The sequence below is a fragment of the Miscanthus floridulus genome, chromosome 9 (assembly GCF_019320115.1).
Source record: "Miscanthus floridulus cultivar M001 chromosome 9, ASM1932011v1, whole genome shotgun sequence".
Lineage (NCBI taxonomy): Eukaryota > Viridiplantae > Streptophyta > Magnoliopsida > Poales > Poaceae > Miscanthus > Miscanthus floridulus.
The window spans coordinates 107,354,853-107,360,796 of NC_089588.1; positions in this window are offsets into that span (position 1 = coordinate 107,354,853).

Genomic DNA, 5,944 nt, shown 5'->3' on the forward strand with positions numbered 1-5,944 from the left:
TTCATGTCAACCACAAGAGTGCTAGAACTCCTTACACATGGATTTATTTGGACCAACAACATATAAGAGTTTGGGAGGGAATCTCTATTGTCTTGTGATTGTTGATGACTATTCAAGGTATACATGGGTATTCTTCCTTCATGACAAATCCGAAGTTGCATCTTGCTTCAAGAAGTTTGCCAAGAGAGCTCAAAATGAATTTGAAGTGAAGCTCAAGAAGATAAGAAGTGACAATGGAAAAGAATTTGACAACACAAACTATTGAAGCTTATTGTGATGAAGTTGGGATCAAGCATGAAGTCTTCGCAACTTATACTCCTCAACAAAATGGTGTAGTTGAGAGGAAGAACCGGACTTTGATCACTCTTGCAAGGACAATGCTAGATGAGTACAACACCCCCAAAGCTCTATGGGTGGAAGCAATCAACACCGCATGCTATGCATCAAACCGCCTATTCCTTCAAAAGTTCCTTGGCAAGACACCTTATGAGTTGCTCAACGGGAAGAAGCCAGACGTCTCCTTCTTTAGGGTGTTTGGTTGCAAATGCTACATCTACAAGAAGCGGCAACACCTAGGGAAGTTCCAAAGACGTTGTGATATTGGTTTTCTTGTTGGTTACTCATTCAAAGTCCAAAGCATATAGAGTATTTAATCATGCCACTGGCTTGGTTGAAGAAACATATGATGTGGAATTTGATGAATCTAATGGCTCCCAAGGAGCACATGAGAATCTTGATGATGTAGGTGATGAACCATTGAGGGAGGCTATGAAGAATATTCCGGTGGGAGACATCAAGCCAAAAGATGATGAAGATGATGTACAAGTCATTGATCAACCTTCTTCATCAAGTGTGCCACAAGATGGTGAAAAAGATGGGAGAGTAGAAAATGAAGACACTCATATCTCCCATGAGCAAATGGTGGTACAAGCACAAGATGTTGATGCTCCACAACCACCTCCTCAAGTGGTCAATAGAAGAAATACACCTCTCCTACAAGATCATCCACAAGATCTCATCATAGGGAGTCCATCAAAGGGTGTAATGACTCGATCTCAAAAACTTGCTTCATTTATTGCTCATCACTCTTTTGTCTCTTGCTATGAGCCTACCAAGGTAGAAGAAGCTCTTAAAGATCTGGATTGGATCAATGCCATGCATGAAGAGTTGAACAACTTCACTCGCAATGAAGTTTGGACTCTTGAAGAGCGACCAAAAGGTGCAAGAGTCATTGGAACAAAGTGGGTGTTCCGTAACAAGCAAGATGATCAAGGTGTTGTTGTGAGGAACAAGGCAAGACTAGTTGCAAAGGGGTTCTCCCAAGTTGAAGGTTTGGATTTTGGAGAGACCTTTGCACCGGTTGCAAGATTAGAAGCCATCCGTATCCTACTTGCATATGCATCACATCATGAAATGAAACTATATCAAATGGATGTGAAAAGTGCATTTTTAAATGGCTTTATTAATGAACTAGTCTATGTTGATCAACCTCCAGGTTTGAAGACCCTAGATATCCTAATCATGTTTATAGGTTGTCCAAGGCACTATATGGGCTTAAGCAAGCCCCAAGAGCTTGGTATGAGCGCCTTCGGGACTTCCTCATTGAGAAGGGCTTCACCATTGGAAGGTCGACACCACACTATTCACCAAGAAGCTTGATGGGCATATCTTCATTTGTCAAGTATATGTTGATGATATCATCTTTGGATCATCAAATGAAGACTCATGCAAAGAATTTGGTGAATTGATGTCAAAGGAGTTCGAGATGTCAATGATTGGTGAGCTTACATTCTTTCTTGGTTTTCAAGTCAAGCAAATGAAAGAAGGCATCTTCATCTCTCAAGAGAAATACACAAAAGATCTTCTCAAGAGATTCAAGATGGATGAATGTAAGCCAATCAAGACACCAATGCCTACCAATGGACATCTCGACCTAGATGAGGGAGGTAACCCGGTTGATCAAACTCTCTACCGTTCCATGATTGGTAGCTTGTTATATTTAACCGCATCTAGGCCCGACATCATGTTTAGTGTGTGTATGTGTGCTAGATTTCAAGCTAATCCTAAGGAAACACATTTAATTGCCGTAAAAAGAATCCTTAGGTATCTTAAGCACACACCAAGCATTGGCCTTTGGTATCCCAAAGGAGCTATATTTGAATTAGTTGGCTATTCCGATTCGGATTATGCCGGTTGCAAAGTTGATAGAAAAAGCACATCCGGAGGGTGCCATTTGCTTGGTAGATCACTTGTGTCTTGGTCCTCCAAGAAGCAAAATAGTGTGGCTTTGTCCACCGCCGAAGCGGAATACATTGCCGCGGGTGCTTGTTGTGCACAAATATTATACATGAAACAAACTTTGCTAGACTATGGTGTAGTTCTAGAAAAGGTACCTCTTTTGTGCGACAATGAAAGTGCGGTAAAACTTGCAAATAATCCAGTTCAACACTCTCGCACCAAGCACATAGATATCCGCCATCACTTTCTAAGAGATCATGTTGCTAAAAATGATATATCACTAGAAGGTGTAAGAACCGAAGATCAATTAGCAGATATCTTCACTAAACCGCTAGATGAGGCTACATTTTGTAGATTGCAGAATGAGCTCAATGTACTTGATTTTAGTAACTTCACTAAAAGATGAGCTTGTGTTGTCCCTTGCATTCATTGTAATATACAACATGTTTAATTTTTGGTAATGCATATAGGGCTTGTCTAACATGGTTAAGATAACCGCCGAAAAGCGTGTGAAGAAGCTTAACCTTGGATCAAACTTGACAAGCAACTAGATTTACTTACAAGTATTGCATGTGCATGAATGTTGTTTTGTCGTTTTGTTCCAGTTGCCCTTTATTGCCTATTTTCATAAAAAGAATTATAGCCTAAGGCAAAATACTTTGAAAAACTTGAGGGTTTGAGAGAGGTCACTCACATCAGTCCCAATTGGTGTTTATTTGGATCTTATTCTAGTTGGGACTTGATTGGGAACAGGCAGCGCGAAGGAACATTGAAGATTTGCTGGAAAAGAGTGACCGGATGCTGCATCGGACTCTACAGTCCAGCGTCCGGTCAGTTCACAGGAGGTGAACTCGCTACGAAGGAGTGACCGGACTCTGTCTTTCAGCGTCCGGTCAGAAGACGTCTCAGCGTCCGGTCGTGTGAAGAAGACAAAGGCTAAGTTGACCGGACTCTGGCTGCGTCCGGTCAGTGTCCACCGGACGCGTCCGGTCATGATTCCAGGGGAATTGGACCTCTTTGAAATCGACCGGACGCTGGGTGGTAGCATCCGGTCGCTACCACTGGAGCGTCCAGTCAGTAGATATTGTGTGGCTTCAGGTCTCTTTCCTATTTTCCTTTTTTGACTCGTGGGGGGCCACCCTATTTAATCAAAGCACCGGCGATTTCTTTTGAACTAATCCACCGCTGACATCGCCGTGCCCCCATCGTCCCGTGCCGCCACATCACGCTCGCCGGACTCACCACCTATGCGCCTCCAGCGACTTCCCGCATCGCCAAGCCCTGCACGCCTTAGCCCGTGCAACGCGCCACCTTAGCCCACGCGCACGCCGCCGCCAGCGCCTCCCAGTGTCGCGCCCACGCCCTAGCGCATCCACTGCTCGAGCCCTTGCACTCTGCTCGTACTCCAGTAGCCTATCACCACCATGACCTTGCACTACAATCCTCGCCCGTCGATTTCACCGATTCACGCCATGCTTCGCAAACCCTAACCCTAGCCGGTTCCGTGGTTCCCCGCATGACGTCTCTTCTTTTCATCGAATCACCGGTTCGTCAGGTAGCAAGCCAGTCATCTCATTTCGTATCTACATTGCTTGCTCTCATAGGGTTTCGCATCTATTAGATATATCGTATTTATTTGTATATCTATCTATTCCATCGTGCAGCGAGTCGGTGTCATTGAGGTGATAGGTGCAGTTGTTAGTTAACTCGAAGCCAAGCTCACTAGTACGGATCGAGGCAAGCCTCAAAAGTGTCAGTGGATAGTTGGTCTTTTCAGCGGTAGTGGTTCTAGTCAGCTCAGATGGCTCGCACCAAGAATGTTGGTGGTGGTCCAGGAGATGAGGATCGGAGGCCCCTGCCTCACCAGCCTACAGGACCTAAAGGCAAGGCGATGAAGAAGACCGCATCAAAGAAGCGAAAGTACCCTGATGCAGAGACAGCGAGAGCAACAGCAGTTGTAGAGGCCGCAGAGCGTGCCGAGAGAGGAGGTGCTCGCAGTGGAGTTGTCATTGCAGATCATCTGTCACCAGAGGCATAGGGCAGACTTAAGCAGATTGAGAGTCTTCATGGTAGTCCATCTGGGACTGTCATGATGGCAGGACGACATCTTCCCATTGTGGATCCTCAGCCTCAGGGGGAGTCACAGCAGGAGTCATAGCAGCAGCCCCCACCAGCAGAGCCTCAGCCAACTTAGGATACATAGGAGGGACAACAGTCTCAGGAGGGTGAAAAGGGCCAGTAGGCCAAGGAGGCCGAGGAGACCGAGCAGGCACCCCAGCCATAGCTACGCCGCTCTGGTCGTTCCCGTGTTCCAGTCTCACCAAGGCCGCCTACTCAGCGGAGGGGATCTCGTCCATCGCCTAGACCACAGGGTCTGCCTCCAGTGACCCACCTTGACTTGAGGGCCGCCATGGCCAAGCAGGTTTAGCAGCTTCACTTCGTGGAGTTTGATGTGTGGTTTCCACCCAGGAGGGATGAGAGAGCAGCAGAGGGTTTCTACACGCCACTGCAGGAGGATTTCTATAATGCCTATCTGAAATAGTGGAGCAGTCTTCAGATCTCAGAGAGTCTGCAGCATAGAGGCTATAGTCATAGCAGCTAGAGAGCACATTCGCCCCTACCTTGCATATCTACCGGGGCTGACAGATCTGATTGGCCGGACATGATTGTATGTACCATCTTGAGTTCGGTAGTTCTATGCTTGCTCTACATTGACCCGCATCATAACTTTATACACTTTGCATTCAGAGGCAGAGACTATAGGATGATGAGTCATAGGGCCAGGGAGATACTGAGGCTACAGGGGCAGTCTGTCAGGTTACATGAGGTATGTTATGGACAGCAAGAGCCTCCTAGGTGCCTCGATGGTGGTTTGGTGCCCCCTACAGATCTTGTGCGCCATTGCTTCAAGGAGCCTTTGGTGAGGGGTCGAGGAGGAACCCCAGTGACCTTACTCCTATAGCTAGAGTTCTAGAGGCTATCATTAGGAGGAACACTACTTCTCAGGATGGGATACAGAGAGGGTTTGACTCGCCTACAGCTTTGGCTCCTCAACTGCCCTGATGCAGCAGACAGTGTTCGATATTTGGGATCTTCTTCTATCTAAGATGGAGGACACGATAGCTGAGGGCTTCAAGGGTCGCAGGCAGCTTCCATATGCACATTGGATCACATTCCTTATGCTCAAGGCTGTGTATGTTAGGACACCAGAGATGGCTGCAGAGTACAGAGGTGCCACCACAGAGTTTCTAGCTTATAACATGGCACAGAGGATCAGGCATAGCACACCATAGGCACCCACTCAGCCTCACCGTCGTCTAGATGTACCAGAGTCCACAGCTTAGTAGGATGAGATTATCAGAGGCATAGCCGCTACTGAGGAGGAGCAGCTTGAGGCTCAGGAGGAGAGGAGCGAGTCTAGTGACAGTTCGGATGACGACTACCTGCCTATTCCTCATATGCCTCCACGCAGACATGATGCAGAGGCCGACAGTTCTAGCTCCGCTCCACCTGCACCGCAGACATACCCACTTTGATTGCTATCCTTGAGCGGATGCAACAAGATCAGTCTAGACAGGCTCAGGAGACCACTGCTAATTTGCACAGTTTTCAGGCTCGTCAGGACGAGTTCCAGCAATAGCAGCAAATCCTCCAACAGCAACAGCAGTAGTTACTCATGCAGCAGTAGCTTTTGAGATTCATGCAG